The sequence below is a fragment of the Dromaius novaehollandiae genome, chromosome 2, assembly GCF_036370855.1.
Source record: "Dromaius novaehollandiae isolate bDroNov1 chromosome 2, bDroNov1.hap1, whole genome shotgun sequence".
Taxonomy (NCBI): domain Eukaryota; kingdom Metazoa; phylum Chordata; class Aves; order Casuariiformes; family Dromaiidae; genus Dromaius; species Dromaius novaehollandiae.
In genome coordinates, this window is record NC_088099.1 from 165,545,830 (window position 1) to 165,565,398 (window position 19,569).

Genomic DNA, 19,569 nt, shown 5'->3' on the forward strand with positions numbered 1-19,569 from the left:
CATACTCAGTCTGAAGGTTTCCCACATGAGTTTCCAGCCCCATGTTTGGACCACAGTGTGCTATGTATCCCCGCCTGCAGCCGCAGAACATCCTGATCGCAGAGCAGTGGATGCACAGGTGGAGGGGTGCCCCCGGGAGGTCAATGCACCTCCACTGCAAAGAGGGGGGTTCCCGAAAATGGGGGGGGGGGGTTCATCAATGTTTTGATGATAGAGAAAAGCTGTGTTTTAACATTTCTCAAGGACATTTTTTGAATCTCTGTTTTGAGAAGACTGTCTCTAACTTGTGAAATACGATGTTTTAACAGAAAGTTAAGACATCAAAATTGAATCTCAATCAGAAAAAAAAAATCCTCTCCCATCCCCATCCTCCCCCTGCCCTATAATTTTTCTCTATGGAAAAATTTAACATTTGGAATATTGTTCCAAGGTGGAACAAAGCCAGATTCTGAAAAGTGAAATCTGGGAGCAACGGCAGCTCTTGTCCAAATGCTTTGCTAGCATTACACACAGTCTGACCCAGGTCTGTGTTTTCCCATGCTGTGCAATATGGATGATGTTCCCTGCTTTGCAGAAGCAGAGACAGAGGTGGGAATGAGCAGGGATGGGGTAACAGGGCAGCTTTATGAGGGTGGAGGACAAGGGCTCTCTAGGTGTCCATCAGCACTGCTCTGGGTCATGCAGGTGGCAGAGGAGTCACTACTGTGACTGTACACGCCCCTGCTTGATGCTCTGTCACGGATAATATATATCCCAGGAGCTTTGGAAATGAGCACTCAGGATCCATTTTTAATTGCATGGGGATTATGCCAGCTATGGGATTGTATCCGAAACTCGGCAACATTGCTGCTTCTAGCTTGCAAGCTCCTCTGCTGACATCTGCCGCTTGCTGCTTTATCTCCTAAATGGGTTTTGTCTAGCGCTGGGGGAAGGACTAAATGCGAAGTGGAACACTCAGTTCTGATTATCCTGATAGTGTTTTATTACTCACTCTTGCCAGGTTGGCTGCTCGCCGTCGCTAATTTGTCACTCCAGCCAGAGGATGCTCTTGTCATGCCCTTGCTGCACACGTTGACCTCGGCAGGTTGCACAGGTGGTGTCACACGCTGCAGAACTGGTGGACGTGCTGCCTCCTCCGAGGTGGCACACAGGGAGCCAACGTCTCTCTCTGGAGATGACAAACAGAAGTTGGTTTCTGAAGGGAACATGGGTTAGCTGGACTTTTGAGGAGAGGAACAGGTAGTGCTGGGCCCCCGCTGGATGCGGGTGGGCGGAGAGAGTATATGCTCTACTGAAGGGTGCTGCAGGGGAAGAAGGGAGGATGGTCGCTCTCCTAGCCCTGCCTGAGATAAATCCACACCAATGCACTATGAGCAAAGAGAAACCTTCCCCTAGGGACAGCTTGGTGGGAACATATAACCCTTGCTCAGTATGTGTTACTTGGCTGATCCACGGTGGTGGATGCAACCTTACAGTTTTTTCTATCTGAGGGATCTGAAGAGCAAGAGTCTGAACTTACTGTGATTTGCTGATCCTGCAGTGTTTCCCACAGGAGGTAGGGACTGTGTCTGAGGTGCCTCAGGTGTACTTTGCTGCCTAGCAGATACGGAGTTACCTTTCTAAGCCACCATGGAGCTGTCAGCAAACCTTCACCTGTCCAGACAGGAGCTCCTGGGCACCTCAACAACTCAGCTCCTGGGCAATGCTGTTCTCTGGTGTTAGCCCACAGGCAGCTGCTGGGAGGCACAAGCAGTGCTTCGTCCCCAGACTTGTTCTTGGTGGGGCAGAAGGAAATCTTTCTATAGGGACATGGTTCAGTCCAGGTTGGTTCAGCTGTGGTTTGCGTGTGCAGACTCCTGTTTAGGAATATCTTTCCTCATCGTGAAGGTGGTGTTATACTGTCAGTAGAGACTGAATTTTCCATGTTTTGGGAGTTATAATGGAAATATTGAGATTAGCATGAATGGAGAATGAATGGGGATATTCTGTGGAAGCACCAGAAGGAACGAATGACAAGAGAAGGGCTACACAAATGATAGGTGTCAATGATGCCTAGATGAGCAAGTCAGCAAGATTCCAGCACATCTACATGCGCCATCCCTGGACACCCAGCCTAGGAGCCAAAGGCCAATGAATAAATCCAGGTGATTCACAAAGGTGGGACAGGGTGGAGAGACCCATCACTGGCAGCTCTTCCAGGGGACAAAAGGGCACATTCAAATGCAGCACATTGTCGCCAACCAGGAGGAACCCAAGAAATGTGATGAGGAGTTTGTAGTCATTGTCCCATGTCTTCCATGTCTTTGCAAATGACCCTGACCACAGCACCTGGATACACATGCTTTGGTGTCTAAATGGTGCACCTGGAGAAACAAGTGTTGGTGCTTGGGGATATGTGGATATGACAGTGTCAATGAGCAAAATTGCTTTTGTTTAAGGATAAAATCACCTTCTCTTGCTGGAAGATGCTTCATTGAGATTTGTAAACTGATACTACAATGTGGCAATATTATTTCTTAAGCATGACTGGTGGGATCCTGTCATTCATACTGAAGTGGGTACTGCTTATACCTGCTCTTAATGTTCTTGGAGCAGAGAAAAGCTGAAGGGTGGTGAGCACCTACAGCTTGAGATGTGACATTCAAAGAAATTGAATGAGGGTGCTGGGGCAGGAAGGAGCCTCACTCATTTGCATTTCTGGAGCCAGTGAAAAGCTCTCCTCGGATATAAAACTGGATGTGAAATTGCCTTTGCCTCTGAGTCATTCCTGAAATCTCTTCCATTTCTATTTGTCAGATGCAATCACTCCAGAAATAGCAAGTAGTGGCAGAAGCAGCAGCTGTGGCCCAGGGAATACACTGTAGACTTCAGGAAAATGGTATCTGTAATGTGCCCAACTGATGCAGAATTAATCAGGTTTGAAAAAAGAACACGGCTCTTGCACCCTGGGGGACTGTAGCTAAAAAATCCTGCCTGTGCAGATCTTCCTGTTGTGCTCCTTGACATAACTTCTAAGAGAAATAATTGAGTTTATCTCCTACATTGCCTGGAGACCTTTCACATGGAAATAGTGGGATTAAGGAGATTAAGATTTAGCTTCGACTTGGATAAAAAACAACAAAGAGGAATGATTAACACATGAAGTGGTTCCCAGTCATTAGATGTGAAGTCAACTCTCCCTATATTGCCTCTAGTGAGAGCTTTTCTATCGTGTTCATTGCTGTCACATCTGATCCCATAAGAGAACAGGAGAAAACCAAATGGTTCTCTGTAGTGGGGTGCACTGGCTCTAAACTATGGTTTGGGCCACGGAGGAGGTAGAGGGTATGGAGGGGAAAAAGGAGGGTGGTGAGAGTTATGAGATGGATGTTGGGAAGGGTCCCCTTGCGGACAATGGGAAAATAGGGATAACAAGGCCAAGGAGATACAGAGCAGAGGCTAAGGGCTAGGGTCTTGGTTTGAGGTGAGCAGAAGGAGGAGGAAGAAGGTAGGAGGCCATGGGCTTGGGGGCCTGGCGTGGGTGGAGGATGGGGCCGCAGGAGGAGGTTGGTGTGAAGGCAGCTGCATCGTGGTGTTGGTGGGCAATGCCTGGGGGTGAGAAGTGGCCACAGACCTGTGTGCCCTGTTATGGATCTGGATCAGACAGCAGATGGGGAGAGCTGGAGTTAAGGAGGTGAAGCATGTGAGCAAATGTGTCTGTAATGGTGCAGGTGAGAGGGTGTGTGTTTGGAGAGGTGGTGGTGAGAGGTGGCTCCCCGAGACTTTGGGCAGCAATTGTGGGACTGGCTGATGGTGGTGGTGGGGAACTTCTCCATGACCCCTCATCTTTGTTCAAGCTCATTTACCTGTGTTTTGATGTAAGGGGAGCATTCAAACCCCCAGATTTGGTTTAGACGAGAGAATGACTTCTGAACTTTTACCCCCATGGAGCTGAATTTGAATTAAGGATTTTAGGGTGAGAAGTTTGGGTCATTTTCCCTCTTCAAGAACATACCTGCAGTTCATGTGGGTTCTGGGGTGGCAAGGTTTTCAGAAGCAGCTGCTGGGAGTCAAGAAGTTCTCTGATGGATTTTCAGAAGTCCTTAGGTTCCTCTGGGCCATGAGTCTCACTCCCAAACCAAACACAGACACCAGATGGTCTCTAATATGCCATATAATCTGGGGAGCTTTCCAGTCTCTCACCTGGAGCACCCCACACAATTTGGACCTTGTCAGTGCTGGAGAAGCAAACATCAGGCAGTTTCCCAGGAAACAATTGCAACGAACAGAGGCAGTGAGTACAACGACGGACTCTTTTAGCCTTGTGCATGCTTTGATGTCTCTAGAGCTTTGCCCCATGCATACAGGGTCATGTCAGTCTTCCTCAGTCCAGGGTGCAGGTGTTATGGGCTCCAATCCAGAGGCTGTGCAGCCCTCATGTTCAACAAGGAAGAGCTAACTGGGCTGATGTGGGGAGGAACCTGGGGGTTTGCTCAGTGGGACCTGTGAGCTGACCTGCTCTTTGCCTGGAGGGACAGACAGAACAATGTCCCTCAAACCTCGGTGTTTGGAGTCTAGCCTGGTCACGGGTGTTAGGTGTGCTGAGCTGCCTAGACTCCTGGGAGGCTTGGTCAGGCTTGGAACAGTGATCCCTGGGAAATTTATCTTTCCTGTTTCAGAGGAGGTCTTATTCCTACTCTGCAGGATTTGACCCCTCCTAATGAATCCTGGCCTGCTTCCCTGAGCAGCTGTCTGTTTACAAGTTTTGGTGTGCAACATATCTAAATGCAGTGCAACACATAAGGATAGAAAAGAGTATGTGATCCTGGTTCCAGGCCCCACGCATCTCTGTAGAGGTTAATGGTGCTCTGGAGACTGCAAAGCAATGCAAACCAGTTTCAAAACTGCCTCCTCTTGGCCCGGTCAACAGATCATTGTTGGTTTCTTTACAGAATAACTTGGTGCCTTTTTCTGCTGCGCTGTATGTTAGATGAGACACAGATGTTTGTTCTGGCAGTGAGTCATTACCATAGCTGCAGCTGTCAAGAAAGCTGGTGTTTTTTGCAGCTGAATCAGGAAAGTCAAAGCCTTTAGCATCTCTGAAAACAGAAGTTCCTGTGCTTTGTGGGAGTCTGGGGACAGCTAGACCTATCAGTCCCAGCAAAGGGATCCCTCTCTGTGGCCAAAGCAGTAATAAATTTGTAGTGAAGGGTCTTTGAATCCCGTCTTCTCCTGCCTAACAGCAGAGTGCCTTGCCTCTCCCTGCTCTGCCTGTTAACTTACTTGGGGTAGGGACTTACAAAGTGACCCCATACAAGACAGCAGAGTGGGGCCTTGCTAGCTTCCGAGATCTCCAGATGTGACAGCAATAGCAGTTCTGGGTTCACGGTCCTTGTGTATGTGAGTTGTGTTTTCAAATGCGCAGGGGAAAAGGGACTGGGATTCCTTTCCCTTCTCTTTGCTGCAAAGTGAACTTGTGCTTATGGCTTTTGTAATATGGTAGTGGTGGCTTCTCTGCAGGATTAGACCTTCCCAGATAGATATGTTGCTCACTCTTGGGCTGGCTGGATTCTCATATCCCATTCCGACCAACTCTGACACTCACTGTAGTTTTGGTGTTTACAACCATGCGTTGAAAAAAAATGGTGTTTGCGGAGTACCAAGGTAATTTGGGAGCTTCTAAGCAGAGCGCACCCCGCCACTGTAGAGAGAAAATCTCTGCATTCATCACTGGAGTTCATTGCAAGAGAAAGGCAGTGAGAGATAGCATGGGAAGAGATGGGAAAAGTGGGTGGGAGAAGCAATATATCCAGGGAACCTGAGCAGAAGTAATTTTTTCTAATACTTTTTGTGCATCAGAGGAAAGACAAGGACAGGGAAAGTCCTGCTTGGTGTTCAAGAGGTATACGCAGAAATGTGTGGTCTCTCCATCGACACTTAGGACATCCAGTCTATCCAGGACACCCTGCTCTGGGGCAAAGGACAGGACCTTTTGGTGTCTCAGGCCCTTCCTGAGGTTGGTCCAGGGCTATGTGGTGTGGAGGTCCTGTGGGCTCTTCTGTCTGTCACGTACAGACAAGATGTCTCAACTGGTGGAAGTCCTCACAGCTCTGTGTTTGAGGACCTCCTCAGGAAAGAGGGAGGAGGCCCCTGCTTGGGTGAACTGTGATTTAGCTCAACTTCAGTAGCTGATAGACAGCTCCTGGAATGGAAGACCTTGTGTTGAAACACCAAGTCTAGGCAGAAAAGCCACAATTTGCCCTAAGAGGAACCATTCCCTGATGAAACATGGGTCAAATCTTGACTTTTCTTGCCCATTGCTGTAGCACTGTTTAGCAAGTACGAAGGTAACCGCTCTTAGGAAAGAACCAGAGCTCCTGTAGCATTTTCTCTTGCCTTAAAGACAAGCAGGAAAGAGCCTCTGGGACTTTCAGGGGTTACCTTTATTTAGTTTAGAGGAACAACGGAGGGCACAAGCAACATTGCTACTCTGCCAAGGGTGTGCACTGAGAGCTCACACCCTTGTACAAACATTACAAGACCTGTAATAAGAAGATTAAGCTGAGGATGTTGGAAAAAAAAGAAAGGAAGGGAGAATTATTGAGTTAAAGCTGCATGTGCATACATAGGAGACAGAGAGAGTGAGGGAGAGTAATTTCCTGCGCTTGTAAGGAGGGCATGGAGGTCTCTGGGGTGAGAGCAGTTTTGCAGTGTAGGGGAAAACAGTACATGCCTCCAAGGAATATTTGCACTCAGCTCTCCTGGAGGAGCAGCCCTCGTGGGGAGTGGATGCCACCATAAACCTAAAGAAAGGAAGCTATCTGTAACCCAGAAAATATAGGGAAATATTTTCCATGCCACTCTGGGAGACCAGGAAGTTATTTTTGGTCTCTGTAGCGCATTGAGTGTAGTTGAGAGCCTGTGCAACAACAGCAGAGTTTTCAGCAGCTCCCATTGTATTTACTCCTACTGACCTTATTACTAATAGGTGCAAAATGTGAATTATAACAGCAAAGATGTAATCGGAGAGGCTTGGAGACAGCTTGTCTGCTAGAGATGATCAGTTGTCATGACAGATGCTCTCACATTGCTCCTTTTGAAGTGGAATGTCAGGTAAAACAAGGACTTTGCTGCTTCTGTTGACTTCAGTATAATTTAGGGGATAAATGACTTCACCAGTTCCCTGGATGTGGGAGGAGAGGACGCTTTTATGATTATGAAGGATAGAGAAAGTCATGTTATTGTGCTCCTGGTGAAATGCATTGATATTCTGAACAGCACACAGGCCAGGAGACTAAATGTCATTATTAGCTAGTGTTTATTAAGTCATCACACAAGGCAGGGATGCACCAGAGGCAAAGGATCCAGATCTTTCCTGATTTACACCAGTTTAAACAACCTTGGTGGTGCTACACTCATTCACACCAGCTCAGACTCTCTCCCAGAGTTTCCATGAGGGGTAGCACCAGGGGCTTAAACCTTATAGATACTATTTCAGCTCCTTCTTGGCTGATATGATCATGCTGGTTTTGCAGGGCAAAAAGCTGGAGCCTATGTGAGTAACTACACAAAACTAATGTCTTCTCTGTGTTGAGTAGCCTGGCCAAACGAGCAAGGACTGAGTGACTTCCTTTCCTATAAATGGGCCAGGGGAAAAAGATCTGGTGCTCAGCAACATGTGGTTTATTACTGATAGAGAACCAGTATATCAGTGCAGCCCTCCCAGTTGAGGATGTAATGGAGAGCTTGGCCAGGCAGAGATTTTGCAGAGGGCTTCTGAACAGCTTGGAGACACAGACGTCTTCCAGGTCCCTCTGCCAGCCCCTTATGCTGGTGAAAATAGTCAGGGCTATGATCTGGGAATGTGCTAGAGGAGGAAGTGAGTCTCTGGAATTTTCATGAGCTGATCCTTTTCTTTCATTCTCCTGTTTTGTCTCTGCTGTGAAAGCCTCTTTGAGACAGGGACTGCCACCGGCTGCGGGGCTGTACAGCAGGTAAGGGAATGGTGGCAGTCTCGCCTCTGGAGACAGCTGAGGACGACGGTCTGAGCTTTAGTAGAAGGGATGGATGTAGCAACTAGTCTGGTAGAAACTCCAGGACATAAAGGTTTAAAAGGGAAATAAGCAAAGTCCATGCTCCGTAATGATAAACACGCATTTATCTGTGTCCGTGTCTGTGGGTGGATTTATCAAAAGATGGAAAAGAAGCATTGCAATCTGCAAGCGTCCGTGTGTCCAGAAGGACAGGGGGCAAAGGCACTGATTAGCAGGGGCTGGGACCAGCATGCAGTGATACCATTATTGTCAAATGTGTCAATACTGATGACTCTTTTTTTTTAAAGCAAGGGACTTGTTGTCATTTTAACAGGACAATTTTTGTTTTCCTTGACACTACCTGATTTACATCACAGCACCTGGATCGAAGACTGAAGAGTTTTAGGCGGAGATGAGAGTCAGCCAGGAGGAACATTTTTCCAAAGTGCTAAAGAAAGAAATAATGAAGTGAACTGGGGATTTAAAGCCTCATGTGCTTTGAAAGAGCCCTGTGTCTCCTTTTGACCAGAGAAACGCAGTTCAACTATCAGATGCGTGGACCAGGTAAGCAAGTCCTAGACACCTCACCGTGCCTTTTGCCAAGACCCTGTGATGTTTCACAAACATCACAAGATTTTGAGGTGGAGTTGAGCACTGTTTTGTAAGGGGAGAGACAAGAAGATTGCCTGGCAGGTATATGAGCAGACCTCTGCTACAGCTCAGCCTATGCTCTGACCCCCAGGCCAGATTTCTGCCACCTCCTCCAGCCATCATTACTGTTCAGTTCGTATCACCTATATGGACTACTTGAAATTGCAGATTTGCAAGTTAATGCTTCAGATTGGGTGTTATACCCCCAGAAAGGAGAATAGAAGCTGATATCTCTCGTTGCAACTTGCTCCCCATGTAAACAGGCTCCTACTTTTGGCCCATGTCTGAGTTCCTCTGGCCAGATCTCAAGGAAAGTCTCTGTAGTTTTTTGAGGTTTTGTAACATATTACTGCCCTGCTGGTGGTGGCAGGCTGTCCTTCTGCAGAGCTTCATGGGGAAAAACACAGCATATCGCATGGGCAGAAACACAGTGTATTGCATGGAACGATGAAGTAAAGCCCTGGAGAACTGGGAAGGCATGGGCCACGGGCCTGTCTCTGGCTGCATTATGGCTCTGTGATTTTCTGTGTGTACTGTGATTTTCTGTGTGTTTTCTTACATGTACTCGTATCAGCAAACTCTTGCTGCCCAGTTTTAGGGCACCACGAAAGAGATTTGGCCGTGATACACCGATGGCTCTATTTTGCAAGAATACAGAGTTGTTGACATTGCTATTTCCACAAAAAGTGTTAACCATTAATTAATTTCCTAACGTGATCTGCCCTCCCCAATGCATCCAATGCCAATAACACCTTCAGGGCTTTGTTTGTGTTGCTGCTAGAACTTTGCTGGATCAAACTGCTTTATGGCTTGTGACAGCAGGATGGTTCATGGCCTGAGAAACATAAAGATCCTCATCATAGTCTGGTAGTGAGTATGAGGATGAATGATCTGCTGGATGTGTTCTTATTCCCTTCCCTGTCCCTCCTGAAAAGGGATGCTCCTCATGCGAAATGGTAATGGACACAGTAACAATGGCAAAAATTTAATTAATGATTTTTAGCACTGGAAACAAAGGCATTTAAAGGACATGTCCTCCTCTCCTCTAGTGAGGACAGAGAGTCTACATGGCAAACTTAGAGGGGAATCTAGTGATCTTCAGATGACCTCCATCCTTTGCAGTATAGAGCAAGAATCAGTCTGTGCTTTGGCTCTTCCTAGCTGTCACTATGGACCTGCAGCTGGGTAAGGCCATATCAGTAGAGGTGAGGTTTGTACCTCCTAATGCAATGGCTACCCTCTCTAAACAGCCTAACTCACTCCCAATTATCAAAAAATACCTTAAAATATCTTGTGTTGATCTGCAAAAAATTCCAGATCTTTGAAAACTTCAGTAGTGAGATCTGGGCTCCAGACCAGAGTCCTACCAGGCCATATGGGCTGTCAGGCTGACCTGAACATCATGATGCAACGTGGGGCAATCCCAGGAGCAAAGTTTATATACATAAACTGCACCACCAACTGCTGACCTATGTGGTTCTCCAGCTGTTGCAATAAGCCAAACTCCCAGGTTCTCCGGAGTGCTGCTGATTTTTCCATCTGCTTGTTTCTCCCAGTGTAGATGGTGATGGGACCTCAGCGACCAAAGCTAGATCCACAGATATAGCCCTGGTGACCTCCAGGTCCTGGTATGCTGTGAATGGTGTGGATGAAGGGCACAATTTGCAAGTATTGTACCTCCCTGCTATATTGGCCACCTATTACACATGAATGCTTCCTCTCTGCACAGATAAGGTCTTGTGCTAGGCATGCAGGTGCTTGCAAACAGCATGATTTCACATAGACTGAATATGAGCTTTGCAACAGGGTAGCAGACTCTTCTTTGTATTCCTACCATTTTATTAGTCTACAAAAACTCTACATATATATACTCTGACCGCTTTAAAAGGCTGTCATGAGCACTCCTTAGCAATTTCCTGTGGAAATAGAAAGACGGAAGGGAAGCAAATCATAAATGCTTATATATGCCTGTTGTCTGGATAATCTTTACATGCAGGATGAGCTGAAACTCAAATGCAAATTCATGGTGCTTGATCCAGAGCCAGGGGAAAGCTCCAGTTCAATTGCTTCAAGGTGCATCTGAGTAGACAATTTGAGGTTAACTGAGATGAAGCCACCGCTAATTTCACTGATTGGTTATAACCTTGGGCGGACTTGAACCTTCTCCCAGAACCAGAATTTCAGCTGAAACACACTGGCAGCCTGTACTGCAGCAGAAGGGTGAACTCTCCAAGCAAAATACTCTAGCTGGTGGGACCTTGCAGAAGCCGGAGTTTTAAGACAAATGCACAAAGGCTTCCTTCAAACAATGAGATACTTGCTTCATCTAATGAAATAGTTTCTGATGAAGACAAGGCTTTTATGGAGATACAAATCAGCTTGGAAGTTTCTGAGAATACAGTTTCCAACCCATGGGAAATTTGATTTATATATAGAAGCAGAGGCATAACTAACACTTAAGAAAAATGCAGTAGCAGCTATCACCTCCCTGTGAGTTTCCCTTCACATGCTTGACAGTCCTCCTGAAGACACCCACCATGTTCTCTGTTTTGGATGCTACTTATATGTACACAGTGATGCTTTGCTGGCTCTTGTACAGTCAACAAGCAAGGTTATTTGGGACATAGCTGGGCCTCTTCACAAAAGCCATTTGCAACCTTTCCTGCCTTTAGCTGGGGTCATCCTTTGCTGATGAGGTTGACTTGGGTGCTGCCTCTTCTAGGAGCAAGGGAGCTGGCCTTTGTGTGCCCTCCCACCCCTTTTCTGCCCGTACAAATGATGTGTGAGCTAGGATGTTCCACACTATCACAGGCTGAATTGTTAATGCTCCCTTTAAATGTTGTGGCCTGAGACTTGCCAACAAACCCAGAGCCTCACAGGACTCCCTTTTTCGCCTGACACCCCTGTCCCATCCATTCTGCTCCTCTTCCTGGGTGGAGGCAGCCGTATTTGCCCTGCTCTGCATGTCTCTGGCCTCCCTTCTTATGGCTCTGGTACCAACTCAGACCTAAAGGTTAGGCTCAGCTCACCAGATGGGTGTGATTGGTAAGAGGATTAGGTAAATCCCATGTTAGCAAATGCAGGGGAGAGCGGATACAGTCGAAGTGGGTGCCAGGTTTATGTTGAATTCATCTCCACCCAGGATGTAGACAGCACCCTACAATTAGCCAGGTTAATCCTTCCCACTAGGGTTTTCAGAACTCTTTCCCAAGTTGGGACATCTTTGTTGAGGAAAGCCATGGCATAAGAAACCAGGCTGTGGATTTGAAGCCCTAGCTATCCTGCTCTAGCTCTTCGCACTGTGGCTTTTGCATGAGGAATCTTTTGTGTGGATTAGTTTAATAACCTTCCAAAATAAACTAAAGCTGAGAGAAACCTGTGGTGTGGAATAAAGAACTAGCATAGAGCCATTATGGGGGAGCTCATCTGTGCAGAGCCACCTTTGCAAGTTAAACTAGACTAACCAAAGGGGTGAATTTAAAGTGGGCTCATTAAGCTGGGTCAAAGTGAGTGAAGCTACATAGAAATAAAGTTGTTTTAATTATTACTCATAGTGTCAACACAGCGATTTAATGTGGTTTAAGAACGGTGGTAAGAATGTGCCCCCATGCAAAGCAAAGCACAAAGTCTATAAGGATAGGAAAATGTTTTAGGGTAGAGGACACAAATGGCCCCAGGGCCCTGGTGGACAACAGTGCCAGAGCTGTATCATTTCTCCATAAGGTTATTTAGTCAGATGTAGTCATTCCCTACCCTGCCTCTATGGAGTCTAGATTTCTTCTGCAAGGCTGGGGGTCCTCTGTCTGTGAAATAGCAGGAGCCTCCAGGACACAACACCGCTTTGTTAAAAGGGAAAGGGGAAAGAGGGCAATTTCTGGAGCTGCCTCGCTGCTGTGTGCAACCATTTCTGATCATGATATCACTATGTTTTTCTGCATTGACTTGTCACTCAGAAACAAATCAAATCACCAGCCGGGCGAGCTCCCTGCCTCTGTAGGCTGGGTTGTAAAAGAGGCTGCTTATGTCAGAGATTTGCTCTGTTTTGGGCTTGTGCGAATTGCTGTGTCACCGTTTCATTGTGGCTCCATGTTTTGAAATATGCTCTGCAGCTGCTGCTCCTTCTCCTGTTTTATTTGGAGTGAAGCTGCAAGGAGTCATCGCGGGCCATTTTCAGTGTTCTTCCTTTGTGGCAGTTTGCCCGAGAATGAGATGAGTCACAGGCAGGTTATATGTCCTGTCCATGTGAGTGTGAATTAGAGGGAAGGCTCCAAGATTACTGTTGATTTTCTCTCTGAATGGCCCACTGAACTGTGCATTTCACGGGGGCTGGAGGCTGGGATGGCCTTCTAGCCCTGTGAGTCCTAGTTAAAGGGGGATGAGCTATTGTGTTCTCCTCTGCCAGCTGGTAGCAAAACCTGTTAGGTCTGCCTGACCTGCCAAATTGTTAGGGTTCAAATGGATTAGGAAAGGAACGTCAGAAAATGTTCCCAGCATATGGATGCCTCATGGCCTTGCAGCAAACTATGTGTCACGGAGAGAGGTATGTGCAATCAGGGATAGAATAGGAGATAATGGAAGTATTTGCTCCCTTGCTGCATTCTGAGCCATGAAAATTTCTGTTTCTAAATGAAACCAAGGAGTGATTAACTATTGGGAGTTACAATCCAGCCTCCAGAGTATTGCACATAGTCTCAGGGAGTTCAGACTGTCTTGGATGATCAGGGAAAAGGGAGATCAGTTTTGTGAGAGGAGCTTGTGGATCACCAAGGCTGAAAGATGCTCCAATGGCTCTTTGTAAGTACACTGGGGCATAAGAGGCATTTATGGTAAAAAATAGTGCTAATGGAAGATCAGATGGGAATAAATTGGACATGGGCATCTTTGGGCTGGGAAGGAAAATAATATTTCTAAGCCTCAGGGACATCCTAGGAAAGCTTTCCAATGAGAGGCACCAAACCTATTTCAATGTGGAACGGGTAAAGTTGAGAAAGGGACTGCACGATAGTGAAAGAGATGAAAATAGGCTGGATGAGACTTTGGGATTTGTTGATATCTCCAGCAAGGCATTGCAAAGGGGTGATCATTGCTGTCATTTTCGCTTTGCTACACACTATTCTCACAGTTTTGAATTATTCCCATGTTTCAGAGTTTCTGCCAGGAGGAAGGAAACCTTTCCTCCTTGATGCGGAACTTGGCTTTAGGTTTGTTTTGTTTTGGGGGCTCTTTTCTCTCCGTTCTCTGGAAGCAGTGTACTGGCCTAAGTGAAAAGAGGCTGTTGTGGGGGGGGGACAAGCGCTCCACTTGTGCTCTTAATGGGAAAGAGAAATAGTTTGGGTGCCCTCCTTGCTTATGCATCCAGGTTTTATCCCACAGTCAGATACAGTGTCAGAAAGGAACTGGGCTGGGTCCTTCCTTCTCTGTAGCATAAGGGTGACATCATCCGACAGGGACCCAAAACCTTGGCAACACTTTTGCTGTCTTCTGCTTTTTTGCAACAGCACATTGTTGTTTGAGGCATTCGATCCTTTGTATTAAAAATTTCACCTTGACCGTGGTCTGCTTGGATGCTTTTTTTCATGATTTGTGATGCACATGGAGGGGGGGTGGTGGAGCAGGGCTCTGAATAGACTTTCTTGGAGGCTCTTTCAGACATACTGCTAGTACTTGCAGGAAACAGGTAAGATGTCCCAGGTGGTCCAGTCTGGAGCTACACTCCAAAGTAAGTGAGTCACAGGACTGTTTTGTGGTGACGTATTTCTATCAGGGCGTTTTCCTTCCCTCGTGACTTGGTAACCAAAGGAAATTCCGGATGAAGACATTGCCTGACCAGGAGCACCTTGTGTTTGAAAATGGAAGGGGCAAGTCATAGCTATTCTTTCCTCAGTTTTTCTAGCAGTCCTGGAAGATGACAAATAAAACACGGTTTCAGATAGGAAACTATTATAGTCTAGTGCAGTGTATAAATGTATGGGTTTGTCCTGGAGCTGAAAAGTTCCCAAACATGCTCTCCTCAGTATTACTGGCCTGAAAGCATTTCCAAGTCCTGGCCCCAGGAATGCACCCAGGCCAGATATTGGCAGTGTTTCATTTGGAGACCTGAGTTTGTACCAGCTATCCTAGGACGGATAAACATACTAGAGGATTAAAGCAGCTCTAGCCAAGTGAGTCTAGGACACAGTAATACAGGCTGATGGGTAAGTTAAGACACAGCCAGTGACATCTCATGTATTTGTAGGAGGAAAGGGGTCATTTAGATTGAACCAGGGCCACAGCAAGTATGGAGTGACGCTTGGGAAAGGCTATCCCAGGGTCATCTATGCAACAGTGTTCCAAGGCAAGAAAGCATGGACCCTTCCCGCACAGGTGTCAGGACTGTCCAAAGACAAGCAGGGCTTGTCACAGGGCTATATCCCTTCCACGTGCTTATCTAGGGGGAACGCACAGCATCCCCCAAAGATGGTTTCCAACTCTGAACAAGTTTTGCTACCTTGTCGTATGCCTGGCTGCTGCTGGCTTTGGGAGCAGCGCAATACGCAGAGAGGCTGAATGTGTGGGGCCAAACCTGAGCTACGTTACATGCTGGGGTGGATGAAAGAAATCCCTTTCCTCACCTCTAGGACTGAGGAAAACAGGGGAGGTGCTTGGAGCAATCTTTGGGCTCCTCTATCACGGCGCCCTACTCCCTGCACAAGACTGTGGTCTCAGGGGTTGTCCCCCCTGTCAAACGGGGTCTGATGCCTGCCACCAAGGAGATGGGGGACCTGCCACTGAGGGGAAGCAGGTCCTCCCACAGAGGGACAGCATCTGGGCCCTGCTGCCAAGGGATAGATCTGAGCCCGTCCACCAAGGGGATGGGGGACCAGTCACTGAAGGGATGGGGGATCTGCCACTGAGGGGATGGCTCTGAGCCCCGCCACCAAGGGAAGATCTGAGCCCTGCCACCAAGAGATGGAGGACCTGCCATTGAGGGATGGGGGAGTTGCCATTGAGGGGCAGGGTCGGAGCCCTGGCACCGAGGGGATGGAGGACCTGCTGCCAAGGGGATGGGGGAGTTGCCATTGAGGGGCAGGGTCGGAGCCCTGGCACCGAGGGGATGGAGGACCTGCTGCCAAGGGGATGGGGAGCCTGTCACCAAGGGGACGTGCTCTGAGCCTTGTCACCAAGAAGATGGGGACCTGCCACTGTGGGATGGGGTCTGCGCCCTGTCACCAAGGGATGGGGATCCCGTCACTGAGGGAGGGGATCTGAGCCCTGTCACTGAAAGGCTGGAGGACCTGCTGCCAAGGGGATGGGGGTCCTGTCCCCAAGGGATGCGGTCCAAGCCGTGCCACCGAGGGGATGGTGGACCTGCCACTGAGGTATGGGGTCTGAGCCCTGTCCTGAGGGGATGAGGGACCTGCCACCAAGGGGATGGGGTCTGAGCCTTGTCACCAAGGAGATGGGGACCTTCCACTGTGGGATGGGGTCTGATCCTGTCACTGAAGGGATGGGGGTCCCGTCACCGAGGGTTGGGGTCTGAGCTGTGTCACCGAGGGAGGGGGGTCCTGTCACCGAGGGACGGGGTCCTCCTTCCCGGTGTCCCCCTGTCACCGGGGGACGGGTCGGAGCCCTGCCACCTGAGGCACCTGCCGCCAAGGGGACGGGGATCCCCTCCCCAGGGGCCGGCGCCCCACCGCGCCCCCGGGAGCGCGGCCCGCCGCCGCGCCATGGCGGCGCTCGCCCTTTCCGGCAGCGCCATCTCGTGACGGCGCGGGGCGGCGGGCGCGGCGGCCATGACGGGGGGCGGCGGGCCCGGCCGCCCCCGCCCGCTCCCCTCGGCCTCGGCCGCGGCTGCGGGGCCGAGCTGAGGCCTCCTTCTGCGGGGCCCAGGGAAGGGGGAGGCGGGAGGCTGCCCGGGTGCGGCCGTGGGGCGCAGGGCGGCCGGGAGGCAGGCGTGAGGGCGCCTGGGGGGTGACGCCTGTCGCGTGAGGATCGCTCGGGGTGATCCCGCCTGGCCCTGAGGTGACCGCCCTGGCGAGGGCACTGGGGACTCCTCGCCTGTGAGCCCGCTATCCCGCATCGGAGATCTGGGGACAGGTGCTCTCAGCGCGGGGGTGCAAGAAGTCCTCACTCACCATGCAGGGGCCGTGGCGTCCATTACCTGGATCGCAGGGCTGGATGGACCCGCCAGGGACTTCTGTGGGGTCCAGCATCCCAAGATGTGCCTGAGATATCCCTCAGAGCCGCTTCGGGCTCTCCCGCTGAGGGAAGGACAGCCCGAACTGTGTTAGTCAAGAGGAAAATTGATTTTCTGAAGATGGAGAAAGGCCTCTTACCTAGCATGGCCTCCATCCGAGCAGAGGCCAGAGACTTCTCCTGCCCGTGGCTGGGCTTCGGTGTGTCTTCCAGGAAGGCACCCAGGCTTGATTTCTTGTGATGGGGAGTCCACGAGGTCCCGTAGAAATCAGCTTCGGTGGGTGACTCCCTTCACATGTAGTACACCCATCTCTTCCTTGGCTTGGGTCTCTTCCACAGTAGGTGGAGGCCTATTTGCATGTGCTCTTGTGACAATTCTCATCAGAAACTTTTTTCCTTTTCATATACATTAGCCAAAATTCTTAACCAAGAAAGCTAGTGGAGATACAAATACAAAACGTGCTTTATTGTTAGCAGAAAACAGCACTTCTGTAGTCTTCTGTAGAAACAAGCCCATATGTGTACTGTAGAGTCTCCGTAGCAGGAATGTGACTTGGAAGTCACAAAATACAGGACCTTGGCAGCTGCAGGACCTGGGACCTGAAGAAGAGACTCAAAATTAGATGAGGAGTAGTTCAGGTTTCCCCTTTCTCCCAGCAAAATAGGATTTTAGTCGTAATTTTCTGACTAGCTGGACCCCTGGGAGCTCTGTTGGGGATTTCAGACTCTGTTCAGCAGAGGGCAGTGGATGGTTTGGTCACTACTTGGCCGCCTGCTTCAGACCTCCTAAACCATTGCCGTGGTCTGGGAGCCTTGGAGGCACTGCCTTTCTCTTTAAAGCTGTGCTGTAAAACAGTGCTGTTTGCTTAAATCTCTCTGCTCTGCAGAGTATCTGGCTGTAGAAAGAGACAGTGCAAGCAGATCCTCGCTGCCCAGCAGCGGTGCAGTGCAGAGTGATGGTGGGTCAGTGAAATCTCTTGAGGAAATGCAGCAAATCTCCCTCACTCCACCCTATGCTGTTTTACAGAACTAAAAAAAAATTTCCAAGGAACAAATTACAATTCCTTGACCTGGTTTAAATCCGGTCATTTACTGTGCTTTTTAAGAAGCTTTGCATTTTGTTACCTGCAGGTGTTTAATTGAAATATTCCCCCTGCAACCAAAACCTGCTATCTGTGTTTATAAAGCTTCCCTAAACAGTATATGTAACCACTACAGCTCATGTGAGCAAAGAATACCACGGAGCGTCTCATCGTCCAGGCATCCTGTTCCCGTGGGAAGGGAAGAGACGCGGGAAAATGGAAAAATTCCTGCAAAACAAGAATACCAGCCACCTGGAACAAGCAGTGAGTCCTAGGTAGCCTTGGGAAAATTACTTAACCTTAGGAAAATCGGCGTGGGTCTGCTCTGCGCTGCTCCAGAAATCCTGGGAAGGGAACGCTGGGGGGGGACAGGTCCCGTGATGGTCCCCCTGTGGCTGCTGGCATGTTGGATGCTGCTGCAGGAAAGAGGCCAAGGCCAGGGATTCTCAGCCACTTGCTCCATACAGGGCTGATGGCAGGCGGCGTGATGCTGAACTCGTTGGTACAGAGCGGCCTTGGGGTTGCCAGAGTAGTCCCCCTTTGGATCCCATCTCCGCGTGTGGAGGGCTGGTCTCCCAGGTGCATTCCAGTTCACTGCTGGGTGTGCTGGTGTGATGTGAGTACGGGTGGGAAGGTCGACTCCAGCCCTGCCACAGGTCTGACCAAAAGCCAGTGTACAGGGGAGCTGCTCCGGTTTGATCACATTTTACACAGTTTAGACCCAGAGCCTGATAAGCCCTGATATCCCTGTAATCCCTAAGCAGCTTCAGTGCCACCTTAGTGAATGGAGGTGCCATTTAGTGATAGGAAAGGTATCAGGGTCTGGCCTTGAATGCAATATCCAGGCTGTTCACTTGTGAGACTAGGGCTGGAAGAGAGGAGATGGGAGAATGGCTGCAACACGGGTGGAAAGGCAGGGCAAAGCACACAGGAAATCAGAAAGGCTGGGAGGACTGGGAATGAAGAAGCTCAGCGATAAGATCAAGCACTTAGCCATGACCTGCTTGTCCAGCTCAACCCCTGCATCACACTGTGTGCCTGCCATGGCCCCTTGCCCATCCCCACATTGGCTGGACAGATAAATGTATTTTTATATGTATTTATTTGAAGCTGATTCCTGGCTTCCATAGCTCTGCTGGCAGGACTGACCTTTGGAGAAGAGAGGGATCAGGACTGACGAATTGTTGAGGAAAAATTAACTATGTAAGTCCCAGATGGGAAGAGCTGTGAAAGCCTGCAAAGACAGGAGGTCCAAGGCACATGGGCGGTGTGTTCTGTTGTAATGCCAAGGGCCAGATCCTGCTTGGTGCAGTGCGTCCTCTGTTCGTGCTGCAGGCAAAAGGGATGAACCATTTCCTAGGAAAAGGCCCAAGTGTAAAAAGAGCCAATAGGATATTTTCTCCTGCTTCGCAGCAGCTTTATCTTCTCTCTGGTTGCTGGAAAGGCCTCAGGCAGGCTGTTCCTGTGATTTTATGCACCACTAGCTGGGCAAAGAGGCTTCCCTGGAGAGCTTTTAAAGCATATTTAAGCCGTGAAGGTTTTTTGCTGATTGTGGCCGGGGTGGAAATGCCGCAGACCCCCCATGCAGAGTATGGAGGGAGGAGATGGTGCCGGTCAAAATGGACTGTGGTTTTAACACATGCACAAGC

The 19,569-nt window shown here is 49.0% G+C and overlaps 1 long non-coding RNA gene across 1 annotated transcript; it reads left to right on the forward strand.

Moving 5' to 3' along the window:
• The first annotated feature begins 6,485 nt into the window (after positions 1-6,485).
• Positions 6,486-14,212, forward strand: LOC135327646 (uncharacterized). The gene is made up of 2 exons (XR_010388071.1): positions 6,486-8,576; positions 10,220-14,212. It is a non-coding gene; the product is annotated as an uncharacterized LOC135327646 (long non-coding RNA).
• The last annotated feature ends 5,357 nt before the right edge of the window (positions 14,213-19,569 follow it).